The 15791-nt window shown below is 37.8% G+C and overlaps 1 protein-coding gene across 39 annotated transcripts in view; it reads left to right on the top strand.

Moving 5' to 3' along the window:
- The window catches only part of ZBTB20 (zinc finger and BTB domain containing 20), a 1019756-nt gene that overhangs the window by 334379 nt on the left and 669586 nt on the right, over positions 1-15791 (top strand). For 7 of the 39 annotated variants that reach the window (XM_069069956.1, XM_069069931.1, XM_069069936.1 and 4 more), the window contains one exon: positions 14585-14636. The exons of the other annotated variants lie outside the window; for them this stretch is intronic. The gene's annotated coding sequence lies outside the window, so the exon portion shown is untranslated. The remainder of the gene's footprint in view (positions 1-14584; positions 14637-15791) is intronic. 39 annotated transcript variants of the gene reach the window in all.

Genomic DNA, 15791 nt, shown 5'->3' with positions numbered 1-15791 from the left:
TAGATGTTGGTGTCTGATGATTATTCATGATGGCTTTTGGGTTAAGAAGCTAGCAGAGTTAGGATTTTCCAGTGCCTGTGCATTGCTCACTAAAAAATCTCTAACTTGATCTCTCTTCTCCTAAGGTAGAAAATCAGACATGTCCCAGGTTAATCAGAAAAGAGAGTGATATTTATCAGATGACAGTTCCAAAACATATGTGTTGAGGGTTTGGGGAGGCTGAGGGCTCGTAGAGTCTTAGAATATTTCCACTTATCACTAAGTTAATACTTTTTTGTCATTGAAATTCTAAAGTTCCACAATCAAATGCATGTATGGGTCCAAATCAGGACAGTAAGATTGGAAAAGGATTAAATAAACTTCCATTTGGTAAATTTGACAGCTGAGACTTTGAATATACTTGAGAATACATGTGCCTCACACACCTGTGTTCAGCCCACCAACTACCATGAGCTGTAACTGCTTCCCCTGGATCCTGTGGTGCTGTTCACATACGGATGGATTATATGTGTGCAGTAACATGAATCTCGCCAAACTGTGATCTCTCTGAAGATTTGACCCCCTTTTGTGGATAGCAAACATAGAATAGTATTATTTAGTAGTTTTATACCATATAATAATCGGAAGCATACCACAGACTCATCAGGGTGACTTGATAATATCCTATGAATAAAAACATCATTTTACTTTATATTACAGATGTGGGGAGCACATAATCAAAGCCATATAATTGCCCACTGTTGCTTAGCATTATGAAATCTGTGGTAGAACTGGAACCTGGGGTTCAGAATCTCAAGGTTTGAAGGGACCTTTTAGATGATATAGTCCAGCCCTAAACTGAAATGTGACCCTTTTGCTTGAAAACTGGTAACTGACCTTCTGCTTAAAAGACAGCTCCTTCTGTCATTGGATGGTAATATGTTAGGAAGTTCTTCCTTAGGTTGAGCTGAAGATTTCATTCATGTGATTTCTATCCACTGGTCTAAGTTCCCTATAGGACTAAGCAGAATAGATGTTATTTGATTGAGAGCTCTTGGTTCTCATCAACCCCCCACTGACCTGCTTTGTACCCTGAGATCATTTTTGTAGTCTATCTCTTCCCCTCCCCACCACCCCCATTTTACAGATGAAGAAAACTAAGACTAAGTTAAATGGAAGAGACAGTATGTAGACCTAGATCCTTTGACTCCAAGTTCAGAGCTTTCTTCCCAAGACATCTTTTCCAGTTTGTCTTCAAAATGGGTTGGGGCTGGGGTGTGGGGTTAAAAGGTTCAGCATATCTTTTACCTTTGATCTGACCACAGGTACTTCTTTCCCTTCTGAGGATTCCCTTTCCACTAATACCTCATCAGACATGGGGCAGTATTTCTTTCTGTAGAGCTAGTTCATATTATAAAGTCTTGATGGTTTCAATGAAATCCATCAGTGTACTAAGTAAGGGTAAGGGTATTTGTTTTTCACTCGGGAGCAGTATGCCATATTCTATCCTGCCTGTTAGGGAACGAGGCGGGTGGCAGAACAAAATTAGCATTGGAACAGAGCTTTAGCACAGTGGAACCCCAGGTTGTTTCAGGCATAAAACATGGAGCAAAAATATGTGAAGGAATTAAATTCATCAGATCTAATAAAGGAAATGGTATAAGGCTAAGGGAGTTTGGACCCCAAAATTGCAATAACCAGTCTGGGGGCGAATGGGTCTGTTAAATAGAGCAATGCTGTACCTTTTTTTCATTGTTTGATGAAATCATCTTTTCCCCTTTTTAAGTGGTGTGTTAAAAAACCCTGGTATGTCTGAAACAAAGAGCTTACACAGCCACCTAGCTGGTTGGTTTTTATAGTTCCTTTTCTGAGTATTGTCCTTCAATACAATACAGAGCCATTTCTTTGTTCTCACAAGCTTGCAGTTAAATTGTATGTAAATGTATGCAAATTAGATGCTGTCTAATAAAGAGAGTCATTAGATGGAAGAAATATTTAGTTTAGCAAAAAAAGCAGGTGTATTTTGTAAAAGAAAATGTAAGGCTACCAAAAAAACACCCTCAAACTTTTTTTCTGGATGGTCATAAAGAAAGATTATTAAAATATACTTTTAAAAGACTTACGTCTTCCTGACCTTTCCTTTGTGCTTATATATATATGTGTGTTTTTAAAATATTTACATATAAAACTAAGGGATTGGCTTCTTTCCCAGAATTACTGGAAGCACCTTCACCAGGAACATTTGGACTTGAATAATCTTCACAACAGCATTTTTTCTTCTTGAATTAAATGAATTGTAAAATGGATGATTGGCTCTGGAACATTGAGTGTTTATTTGGGTTCCTTTTCTTTAGGGTGATAGAAGGGCCTCCCAGGATCTCTGGCATGAGAACTGCTTAAATTTCCTTCAGCTCACCTTTCCTGATTTAATATACCCCTCTCCCACTGTCTGTCTGAAGCTGATTTTTACTCCAGTTACATTCTAAATATTCAGTTATTAACCTTAAGGGTGTTGTGGCTGTGCATGACATCTTCGTATTCCACAGCACTAAATAACCCATCAGGTTGGCACCCAGTACTTGCTGAACAAATGCTTGTTCAATGAACAGAACTTCATTTTCAACTTGAATTTTCCTTTGATTTCTTATGTCAGAGCCTAAAATTAGTAGGATCTCTTTAGTTTTCCTCACACACACTCTTTCAGAATTTAGAGATATTACCCAGATTTTATCCACTGGAACAAGTGATGAATGCTGTCCTCCTAAAAAACTTAAATAACAACAACAACAAAGTTAAATTACAAGATAGAGTTAAACTTTTAATGAGAACCCCTCGACACATGTTTGTGTAGGATGAGAAACAAAATTTGGGAGAGATCCATAATAATATTTTACATTTCCATGTGCTTTATAGTTTTCAAAGTATTTTTATACTCATTATCTCATATGATCCTCACAAGACCTCAGAGCTAGCTGGTCAGTTATTACATCTGTTTTGCAGATGGGAGGCTGAGATGAAGAAAGGTTAAGTAATTTGTTCAAGGTCATGTACTGAGAAAGTCACAGAACCAGGAATGACTAGAATTCAGGGGTATTTTGTTTTGTTTTGTTTTTTTATTTCTTCAGAATTCTTGTTAGTACACCATGTTGCTTCCCAGAATCAACACAGTTGTAAATCAGTTTTGAGAGAGGAAGTTGGTTTATTCCTGGTTATTAATACCATCTCAAAGCCTTCCTATAGGATTTTGTTCATCTGCTTTTTCTGCCTTAATAATTAACATAATGGGTAAGCAATGTGATGTAGTGAAGAGATGGATCCTTGGTTTTAGGAAGACCTACATTTAAGCCTTCCTTCTAATATATACCATAAGATCACTTGATTTCTCAGGCCTCCCATCCAATTCTTTAAGACAAAAGTAATAGAAGAGCTATGCATCTAGGTTTAGACCAAAATAATAATAATACTAATAATGATAAAAGCAAATTTCAAGTATATATTTGTATGGATGATACTGGAAGAGATTTGCATAGGCATGAAGTGGATATGGATAGTAACATGATAATGAATCTACCAACTGAATGTTTTTATTTATTTTACTGCTGTTTTCAGGGGAAAAAACATGAAAGGAGTCTGTAGTGATTGTATAGAATATGCTAGACTGAACTAATCTTGGAGGTAACCAAAGGGCTGTTGGACTAGCAGCTTTTGATATTACTTAGTGCTTATTATTGTTATTATTATTATTTCTCTTTAATTATGCAAAGTGCTAATCAGTTTGATTATGCACAGTGCTAATCAGGTTAATTATGCAAAGTGCTAATCAGTTCTTCTTGAAGCACATGAGGAGAGCAGAGGTGCTGGCTGTGAATGGCTGCTGAATGGGGGTAGTCACGGCAGTCACTCCTTATTAGGATAGGAGTAGACAACAGAGCAGAGGGATTTTCACCTCCATTAAAAACGAAGAGAGAAAGGGGGGAAATACCTTGAACATTGGATGGATTGTGGTTTGGAGATTTTGATAGTTACCCACAGGAAGATTTCGTTCTCCACCCCACCCGAGAGATGTTGCATCATTTGGTTGGCTAATCTTTGCAATAGTTTGAAGGCACTGGCTTGAAACTAAAAAGACAAAACAAATTCTATGGAGTCAGAGAAGCTGAGCATTATGTAGCTGGACAAGTTGTCAAAACAACTTGTTGCAGTTGGCAAGCATCAATTCCTATGAGACTAGAGAAGTAGAAGCTAATAGACCAATACATTAAAAAGGACATTAAAAAAAATGGGAAAAAAGAGGAGTGCCTTCTTGTATTAAAACAACAATAAGCAAATGAACAGGAATATTTCACCACTGTAAGATTATTGAAGCAATCATTCTTTCTGAAGAGCTGAGGACTCAGATTCATTGAGTTTTAGAACTGGAATGGACTTGAGAGCTAAAAACTTGAGGTTAGACAGGATTAAGAACTTGCCCAACGTAACTTAGTTAGTAGTGTAGCCAAGGCTAGAATCTAGGTCTCCTGATTTTGGGTTCCTGCTTTTTCCTCTACGTTGAGGTGATGTTCTTATCAAAGGTAGTCATCATTACTACCGAGGAAGATGAGAAGAAATATAAGGAACTCATAAAGGTTTGTGTAAAATATATTCCAGTTAGAAAAACTCTTTCACTTTAAAGTCAAAGTGCATTTTATTCCAAACTAGTGGGGCCCCAATTACTAAACTGGGTAACATCCTGTGAAGATTAGTTTATAAACAATAAGTTTATATGTTACTGTAGAACAATGGTGGTTTATTTTAAGAAGATAAAATTGGCTTCCAATCACCTCAAAAATGTTCCATGTGATTTTTTTTACCCTATTCTCTTTAGTGATTTGAGAAGTTGTCATTGAAGTGGTTAGAAACCTACTGTTTCTAATTCATCTAAAGGCCAAAAAACCTTTTAGGTTACTGAGTTTCCTGGACATATTTTGTCCAAGTTTTGAGTATATATGATTTGTGCTCCATTTAATGCCTGGGGTATTAGATTTCTGGGTCCTTCCTAAAAGTTAAGTCCTCTTCCTGTATTGTAATCCACTAAAAATCATTTATTTCCCTTGAGAACAAAAGCATCAGCAACAGCTTATAACTAAGTACAAACCTCTACAGCAGCCAGTAGTTGTGAGATAGAGTTCTAGAATCTTCACCATATGGATGATCATGTTAAAAATGATGAATCCCAAGTGGGCTCAGGCTCTAGACCCATCAGGAATATCTAATGAGAAAATCACTGTGGAACATCTAATGTAGAAAGACTGTTTCTGAGTAAGGAGAAGGTTTCCATTTTTAATACTGTCTTTCAACCAGCTTTAATTTCATTTTAAAATGTAAAAGAAATGGTGGATTTGGGGGGGGCAGGGTTTCCAAGAAGAGTCAGGAAAACATTTGATTGTTAGAGGGTGGCACCCACGAATAAAGAAAGCCTGTTGGGGGCCTTTTGAAAATTTGGCTTAAAGAATTCCTTTATAAGCAGTCCTTCTGCTCAGCTTTGAGGGAACTGGACCTGTTTGTATGTTTTTTCCACCCTAGGAACATGCTTGCAATTCCAGTTACTTGGTGACTGCTTCACGTTTTAGGTATGAGAAAGTAAGGAGGAACTACTTGAATTTTAATATAGAAGGTATTGGGAGTCACTGGAGAATTTCGAGAGGTTGACCAGTAAGTGAAGGTGAATCTGGCTAATCACTAGCTCATTAGCTGGAGCTGAGGTTGTGTTAGTGAGGCCTACGTTACTTTGGATATGTGGTGAAAAATACTTAGATGAAGATTCTGGCTGTCTGGGTGAAGAGACTGGTAAAATAGAAATCCAGGGCTCTTGGAATTTGCTGCAGGGAACTTCTGATAATGTCATTGAGGGATAAACTTCATCTTTGAAAACAAACCTTTTCCTAGAGTGTGCTCATGCACCCTGGAGTCCCTGGCTCTGGGGAAGCTGAGGCTGGTTGACTTGTTGAGCTTAGGAGTTCTTATTGGCAATTGGGTTACACATAGCTGATCAGGTCGTTGGGTGAGCCTCAGGAGTAGAGGGTTACCTGACTGCCTGGAAAGGGCAAACCGACTTGGGCTGGAAATGGTTAAAAATTTTATACTCATCAGCTGTGGGATTGGACCTGTGAGTGATTCTGGCCTGAGGGAAATGAGGAGAACCATCCTCAAACATGAACATGCAAGCACACACCCACCCCAAAAAGCTCTTGCTTGCTTGCTAGCTTTCAGTATTAACTGTTCTTGAGAAGTAAGCTAATGGATTGTTATGTACTCAGCCAGCTGCTAAGAATGCAAGGCTTATTTACTGTGGTGTGTATGTATATGTGTGTACACGCATATATGTGTGTGTGTGTGTATGTCTATCTAGAGGCAAATTATTGAACTTAGTTACTATATACCAACTTACTTAGCTAACCAGTAAGTCTTTTTTTCTCTTCTCGTTCCACCTCCCTTCACGTGCAGTATCCTTCCTGGTTGGTTTTCTAAGATACCATCTCTCTTAGATTATGCAAAAACTGCTTTCCTAAGGAACCCCCCAGCTCTGTCTTATGGCTGTTCTATCCTTTCTGACTCCCATGTCCTCCATTTTTTGGGGAAAATAAACCCTATTTTAACCCCTTCTAGCAAAATTAGACTGCTTCTAAGGGGGCCTATATCATCGAAGACCTGGGGATTGTATTTCTTAGAAGCAAGATCAGAGCCCTTTCTACTTGCAGAATCCAGACCAGAGGGAAGTTTCCAAAGAGAGCAGGAGTTTGAAGTCTTTCTGGGGAGGTACTGGGGAACTGGCAGAAGAGGACTAAGCTGACTAAGACCTTTTCTGGTTTGTTCTTTAAAACTATTCATTTACATTTAATTATATTTTAATAATCTGTCCCACCCATTACCTTGTCATCACCCCCAACTGAGCAAATTTAAAAAAAAGCCCCCCAAATAAAGACCTCAATACCTAGCTACGGCATCCGGCAAAATAGATTCCCACATGAGCCACGTGTGAAATTGCAGGTCTTTTGTGCACTGTAGGTTCATCACCTCTCCTTCAGGGTGAGTGACCAGCTTCGTCTTTATTCTTTTAGATCCATGCATGACTCATCATTGCTTTTATCAGAGTTCTAAAGTCTTTCAAAATTGTTTTCGCTATAAGGTTATAATAATGTTAGTTCTACTCCTGCTCACTTCATTCAGCATTAGTTCATGAAAGTCATCCCCAGTTTCCTCTGAAATTGTCAATTTCATCATTTCTTATGGCATAAAAATATTCCATCTTTATCCTATACCAAAATTTGTTTAGTGATTCCCCAGTGCACCCCCTTAATTGCCAATTTTTGTTTACCACAAAAGCATTATAAATATTTTTATACACATAAATCCTTTTTTTCTTTGATTTCTTTGAGGTATAAGATGGGTAGTGATATAGTGAGGTCAAAAATATTCAGTTTGGTAAATTTCTGGGGAGAGTTTCAAATTGCTTTGCAAAATGATAGGACAATTCACAGCTTTACAAATAATGTATTAGTGTATCTTTTTTTCCCACAGCCCCTCCAACATTTGTCTTTTTTTTGACATCTTGCCTAAGGCCCTAGAATGCCCCTATTTCCACTTCTGACTTCACAGCTAAAATATCCAAACAAGAGTGTCCAAATTAACATGTGGTTAGCAGATCAGAACCAATGACAGAATGTCTACAAGTAAGCCAAAGTTTCTCCAAGGTACTTCCATTACACATAATCATGTTTCTCCTATAAGCAGGCTCTCCAACTTCTTCCATATGGAGAACTGCATCATCATATCTCCGCACATGCTCATGGGCTCTTTAGATAGTCCCTTGTTACCTTAGGTCAATTTCTCTAAGCTGTTTTCTAGAATTCCTGAAGTTATGTTAAAATTTCTACTTATTCTGCCTTTTTTCCTTTTCCCATCTTCTCTTCTGTTATTTCTTCTGTATCAATGCTTGAGCCATCATACATTGGCATGATTAGGGTACACTTTCCAATTTAGCATAAACTGGACACCATTTTTATGAAAGTAAAAAAGGTCATCAGCTATAATTCTAATACATTTGGGATGATGGGGCCTTTCATCTTAAGACATAACTTTTTGATAAAGGAAAACATAGTACATTTTAGCAATGGAATGAATTCAAAGAAAGGATAAGAATACTATGGCTATTAAGGTTCCATACCTCCATATTTGGAAAATACGGTTGTCCTGAAAGTCTTTGTTTAGATCTAAGTTTTGTTAATAGCTATTGTCTTATAAGTAGTTATTAAAGCTTAAAATTGCACGAAGTCTTTTATGACACTCCTTTTTTGAGAGGCATTTCGGTAGAGAAAAGAACATTGAACTTGAGGCCAAAATACCTGAGTTCAGTGTGTAGCTATGTCACATATACTACCTGTGTGATTGTTGAAAAATCATTTCAGTCCCTCTGGGCCTCAGGCTTCATGTTTGATCATCTCCAAAATAGGGAAACATTAATTATCTTACATATACTTAGCTTTTTGTGCTCCCGGTACATAAAATGGTTAGCACTTTATGCATAACAGAAGAGAAGGATTGTGATAGGTTACAAATATCTCATTTGGTTCTCACAACAGCCCTGTAAGTTGGTGGTGTGACAAGGTAGGTGGTGTTATAAGCCACATTTTGCAGTTCAGGAACCTGAGGCAGATGTTAAGGAATTTCCCACAGGGTCTCATAGCTAGTAAATGTCTGAGGCCATATTTAAACTTGGTTCTTCTGACTCCTTGGTTCTTCTGCAGAACTCTATCCAGTGCTTCATGGTTAAACTATTGCTAAATTGCATTAGAATGATGATAGCAGAAGCAGCAGGAAAATAGAGATGGGAGAAGATATAAGGTAATTCTAAAAGTAGAGTCCCTTAGAGTAAAGCAAATTGGGATGATTGTCCTAGGCCCCACCTTTTGAGGGCAGCTGTCTGACTGACATAACTGTTGTCTAGATTGTGAATTAGAGAGATCACCAGCTGCAACGGGGCAAGGGAATAACTTTCCCTACCTGTACCAAAGGAGAGTGGATGCAGAACTGAAAGCCTTTCCCAAGTCACATCGTTCCTTTGGAAGCTTCATCTTAACTGTGGCTTCTTTTCTCCATCAAGACTACCTTTGATGTTCATTTGAACATGATTTTGCCTCAGTAAAAATTGAATTTACCTTAAACAGTATCTTTCTGTGTATGGACTTGATTCCAAGTCCATGTCATCTTATTTGCCTGTCTAAGCTAACTTGTTTGTTTTTGTCAGGTCATCAAATGTGACAGTCAGTATTCCAGTAAGAAGAAAGATTTCTTTCACTATTAAGCCTGATTATACAATGAAGAAAACTTTGGGTATTAGGTTGCAAATTAGAAGAGGACTTACCAATAAAATTAGCAGATCTCAAATCAAATCATTTTAGCCTATTCAGTTATTTGAAATTAGGTTCAGTTAGTGTGACTCATCTTTCGGAAATAACACTCTGTGTGTGGTATGGATGGACTTACTCAACTGACTAGTAAATGAACAGTGAATTTAGTTTTATAATTTATTTTAATTTTTCTTCCTATACAAGTGATGCCTAGCCTTGAATCCTAAAGCTGATTGCCTTCATCTCCAGAGACAGGTAAGCCTAGGGATGATATGGCCATGCAGGAATTATCAGCCGATGACTGTCAGAGAAAGACAGACAAACAGACAGAGATAGAGGAAAAGAGTGGGAGAGAAGCAGAGAGGAGACAGAGACATAGATAGACCTTCAGTCTAGACTAGGGAGCACTCCACCTATATGTCTGCTTTGTCTGACATGATAGCAAACTCCTGGCTTTCTGATGTCAACAGAATATCCCCATGCCTTTAATACCCTCATTTTTCATTTCTGTATTTTAGAACCCAGGCTCCTTCCAGCTTCTACTTCTGTACCACCACCTGCCTTTTTCCACCTTTCCTGATCCTCTAGTTGTTAATGTGCTTTCTTTCCTCAAAGAGCTGTGCTTACATTTCTGTCTATGTATTGAACCCCCTCTATTCCCCACCCCCACCCCCAGAAGAACTTAAGCTCCCTGAAGGTGAGAGCTGGTGTTTGGTTTTGTCTTTGTTTCTCCATATTTAACATAGAGCAGGATCATTATAAATGCTTGTTGGCTTGGCTGCTCTCTCAGGGCTGGCATTTTGTACACTGTCAGACAGTTTTCCTACAGAGGCCCTACACTCTTCTTAAGAAAGTATAAGAACTGACTTTATACATAAATTTTCAAATATAAGTTTTGGAATTCTTTTTCTGTCTTCATTTTTGGCATTTAAAAAAGATGCATTCAACTGCTTTTTGCTTAATAGTATTTATTTTTTCTGTTTTCAAGAGATGCAATTCCCACTGGATTATGTAACATTAAGCATATGGATACACCAAGACCAGAAAAGCTGTGGCCATCAGGAATAAATATTGGTAATGGCACCGATGGCATTAGGCACATGTTGTTTATGTGAGACAAAAGCAGCCAGCCTTGCATAGTACTGAGATACGGAATTAGCATATATTTTTGTAAAAGATTTAACTGAGACATTTGGTTTGTAAAATGGTGGTCCTTGAAATTTGGCTTCTAGTTTCCACTTAAGAGGAAAAATCTCTAATTCTAGATGATTTTTCCATGATATTTAGCAATGCTTAATCTAGCAACATTTAGTTTCTACAGCAATTAAACATTTTCAAATTACAACTGAATTGCAAAATATATTACTGGCTAGCTTGAGTTAGCTAGCAAAAGCTGGAGACTCTCCCACGTTAAAAAGGCCTAGGGAAAAAGTAGGAGCTTTGATTTTGTTCTTCTCTTGGAATCCTATGCAGTTGTTAATAACAAGAAGATCCTCTAGTCTGTAAAAGCTTAGTGTCTAAGGCTATGGTGATTCGGCTTTCACAATGGAGAACCAAGAGGGCAATGACGGTTGAAGCTTTTTAGCTGAAATGATTTCAGAAGAAACCTGATGATGGAGCTAGCCTCATATGGCCAAGCATGAAACACTCAGGAGCCCAGAGACACTTCACTAAGCTCATTTTTGGACTGTATTCTGATTACTAGATTTGACCCTGTTTCCAGACATTACCTCCTCTGCTCCAGGCCTTTTTAGCTTCATGATTCACCTGCCCAATTCTTCTTAAAATTGACTTTTTTCATGCTAAGTTTCTGATGATGCCCATCTGCCTAGAAACTCTTTGCCTGAACCCTGATCCCTTAACCAAGAAGGCTTTAAACAGTAGTCACAGATGCTGACATCCCTGATCTCAAATAAATTGTAGATATCAAAAAACTTTTCCTTTTTTAAAAAATCTTTACTTCTTTTTCTTGGTACTTCTGAGTAACTGAGCAAGTAACATTGGGATACTTTCCTGGATTCTCTGGATAATGTGCTTAGGGTTTACATGAGAGAGTAAATTACAAGTAAAAACAATTACCTTTGTTTATTCAAATTCAGTAGAGATATATTAATTACTCACTAAGATGCTAGATAGACCTGTGTCAGTCCTCAAGGAGCTTACATTCTACTGGTGAGATAAAATATGTACCTAGTAAGTAAATGCAAAGTAATTTCAAGTTCAAGAATATATCTACACCTTGGAAAAAGAGGAAAGCTTCATAATGGAGGTGGCACCTACAGGTGATAAGGACTATGAGAAGTGGAGATGAGGGAGCAAATTCTAGGCATGAGGGGTAACTTATAGGAGTGTATGAAGATGGACTGACTATTGAATTTTTTCTCCAGTTTGACTTCATTCAAGAAGGGACACTTTAATTGGGCTTTAAGGGATGGGAAGGAATACAACAGGTAAAGTTTGGGAGGGGGAAGACATTCCAGTCAATCAGCCGTTTACTGAGTACCTAGTATGTGGTAGTTGGGGAACAGTCTGAGTAGTCTTAAGAGGTAGGGAAGCATAGGGTATGTTCTAGGAAAAAAGAAGTAATTCAATATGTTATAAGCATAGAACATGTGGAAAGCATTCATAGATAAATTTGGAAAGATAGGGCATACCAGGCAGAGTAGCCAATGAAGATGATTAAGAAAAGGAGTTATATAAGTGACATGATCTTAAGCTTTGCTTAAGAATGATTATTCTGGCAATGGTCTAATGGATCAGTTAGAAGGAAGAGACGATGGTTGTGAGAAGGTATTCTAGGAGACTAGTACAATGTTCCAAGTAGGATGTGATAACTTTCAGTGAAATTCAACAAATCAAATGACATGTGCCTATCAGCCTGTTTTGTTGCTTGGTGAAGGAATGTGTCAGATCCAGAAGTACTTCTGTAGTTAGGTCACTATTCTATTAACCTAGGTAAAGTAATGAAGACCAAAACTAAGCAAATGGCAATGAGAAAGGGTAGAAAGGAATGGATATTATGGAAAATCCACAGTAATTTGTAACTAATTGAATGCAGAAAATGATGGAGATAGCTTAAAGACTTGAAACATTGGTGACTAGGGAAAATGGAGGCGCTGATCATAAAGATAGCAAAGACAGAAAGATCATGAAATCAGAGGAATAGAGCTGTAAGGGACCTGAGAAGCCATCTAGTCCACAGACATTACAGACAAGGTCACTGAGGTCTAGAGATATTGAGTGACTTCCTTAAGATCACAGTGATACTAACCTTCAGAGGTAGCATTACCCTGGTGTTCTGATTTCATCTGAGTGGTGCAGTAGATAGAGAGCACTGGACTAGGAAGCACAAAGAGTCATCTTCACGAGTTCAGGTCTGACTTTAAACACTTCTATTGTTTTGTAACACCAGGCAAGTCACCTAACCCTGTTTGCTTCACTGTCCTCATCTGCAAAATGAGCTGGAGAAGGAAACGGCAAATCACTACAGTATCTCAGCCAAGAAAACCCCAAATGGGGTCACAAGGAGTTGGACATAACTGAAACAACAACCTCTGATTTTAGAACCAGTGTTTTTTTCACCGTCCCACACTGAGGAGCAAAGTATGAGAGAAAGATGAGTTCAATTTTAGATGAGCTCAACTTGAGGTGCTGACAGGACATCCAGGTCAAGAAGACCAATCAAAAAATAGAACTATACCACTGGAACTTAAAAGAGAGGTCAGGGCTGGGACTCTAGATTGAGTCATCCCCATAGAGGTGATAATCGAAGACATGGGGGTACATGAGATTCTCAAGGGAGACAGCTTGTAGGTGGAAGGAAGGAGAGTCAAGGGAAGAATCTTGAAAAGGGCTTTCAATAATGTCCACATTAAGATAATAGGAAGAGGAAGAGAAGTCTGAGAAGGAGCAGTCAGAGAATCAGGGGAATGAAAAAACTGCAAAGTCCCAAATGACAAAGCAATAGAGAGTGTCAGGCAGAGGAGAGCTAAGTGGTGTTAAATGCTAATGAGAGGTCCAGAAGTATAAGGACAAAGAAAAGGTCTTTGACCACCTCAAGGAACTGTATTTCAATAGAGTAGTACGGAGAGAGAAGGCACATTTCAGGAGGTCAGGGGAGTGAGTGGGTAGTGAGGAACTGAAAACAGCAATTCTTTCAAGATGACTTGTTATCTGGAGGAGTTGGTAGTATCAAGGACATTTTTATTAGCACTGTGAGCATACCTAGTTTGAGATCTAGATAGAGCTTGGATTTCCCAAGGCCAGGCTGAAATGGGAAACAACAACTCCACTAAACTGTTTCTATTTTTTTGCCAAAGAAGAAATAATGTTATCATAATGCAGTATAGATATTTAATCAGAATGACTGTTATTAACTTTAAAATGATCATGGCATTTTTGTTTGCTTAAAAGAAAACTGTTAAGGACATTAGTTTATTTTTACTTCCTCCACCCCTTCTCTCTGTGTGCTGCCTGAATTGCTGTGATAAGAGTGAAAAAAAGCAACCCAATCTAAACACATATCTTTTTATGAAAAAAATATTGGAAGAGCCCCATTGCTGTAAACTAATGTATGATGACATTTGCTTTAAGATTTGTTTTGAATGTTTTTTGCCATTGATCATATGTAATGGAGATAAACAAATATCCTGTGTGTGGTACAGGGCCTTGGTATTAGGTCCCATTGAGTGTTTAGACATTCTTTAGTGGGGTTTCTATTTCTATTTGTTGAAGTCAAACTAAGATCTGTGTATATCTATAATGTATATATAAGTATATTGTCACTTGTTGGTCAGGCATTTTAGTGGGTGTGGTCACATGGTCATAACTTTTATTTTCATGTTAAATCTGGTGAATTAGCCTCTTTGCTTCTGAAGGAACAGAAGACTAGCTTTATCAGCCTCCTAGAAGGACAAGATCCATCTTTGTGCCCAGCTGAAGTTAATGCCGGTCAATATTTAAGAAGAGCCCTGAAGCAATTGTTCAGTGTCCTTTGACTTTTCAGGGAATTAAGGAATTAGTTAAGTCCTACTGAGATGTCAGTTTCACTAATGTTGAGAGGGATGGTAATTGTGGCAATAATGATGGTAACAATGAGCCTTTCTTTTTAAGAAAAAAATTACATGTGAAAAAGTATTTCACATGTATTGGAATTCAGTAGACTTTTTTCATTATGTTTTCTTTTTAAAAATCAAATACTCCTATCCTTTCTTTCACAGCTGCTGTTGCATCCTGTTTTCTAGCTTTGATGGCAGGAGAAACACATGTTCTGTGAGTCTCAGACTATAGCCCACTTTTTTCTTTTCACACAGTGTAATTATTGAAGTAATTTGTCCTGGCCCACTACATGATATCAGGAGACAATGATTTTTCAGTTAGTGTTTCATAAAACCATAGATCTAGAACTGATAGGGACCTCAAAGGTCATCTTGGCCAATCTTCTTATTTAAAAATGTGAAAAACTGAGACCCCCCACAAGAAGTTGAGTGATTTGCCCTAGATCTCACAGCTAGGGAGTAATGGAGTTTAGACTTTTGCCCTGTTCCTTCAAGTCAATCACTTTGTCCATTCTACCATATTTTGAATCTTAAAGCTCTTTTTTTGTGGATCCCTTCTCAGAGTAATTTTCATTTTTTTATTTATTCATTTATTCATTTATTTATTTGGGAAGGCAATTGGGGTTAAGTGACTTGCCCAGGGTCACATAGTAAGTGTCAAGTGTCTGAGACAGGATTTGAACTTGGGTCCTACTGACTCCTATGCTTGTGTTCCATCCACCTAGCTGTCCCCAGAGTAATGTTTTTAATTACAAAAAGTAAAATACATAGGATTGCAAAGAAAATCAACTTTTAAAATACAGTTATCAAAATATTAAAAAAAAAGTTTATGGACCCAGGTAAAGAAATCCCCTTGATGTAGGGGATTTACTCCTTTAGGGTTGGTTTTTCCTTTTTTCTTTTTTGCCTATGATCCAAGTGCATAGATAAAGTTGGAGCGAATTAATAAGCCAAGTAAAATGCCAGATCTACTCCACCAATTAGTTCCTAATTCCTATACTATTTTAGTTCAGAGAAATCATCTATGTATATTTCACATAAGGTATGCCATTTCTGTCACTACCTAGAAGTCGTTTCCACTTAGTTGGGTTTTAGTTTCCCTGATGGTGCCATAGCTCTTTGTTCAGTAAAAGAACTGGTAATCAAACTTTGCCCTAAGGTGAAGCTATGAAGCTGGCATCATTTCTTTAGCACCTTCCCACCTCCCCTTCCATCTTGAGGTGCTCTTTATTTTCCACAGGGCCAGTTCTCTCATAATCTACTCAGTTTGCCCAGGGTTTCCAGTATACTATGTTTGCAAATGATATTGACCTATCTTTTCTCTTTCTTATGAAAACTTTCTAGTACATTGATTCCTCTCCGTTAACTG

Source organism: Petaurus breviceps, unplaced genomic scaffold (genome assembly GCF_028583685.1).
Source record: "Petaurus breviceps papuanus isolate PSGF00001 unplaced genomic scaffold, PetGlider_PUasm1.0 90792, whole genome shotgun sequence".
NCBI classification, from domain to species: Eukaryota; Metazoa; Chordata; class Mammalia; order Diprotodontia; family Petauridae; genus Petaurus; species Petaurus breviceps.
Note: the sequence above shows the minus strand (reverse complement) of the source record. Positions and strands in the feature narration are given on the sequence as shown.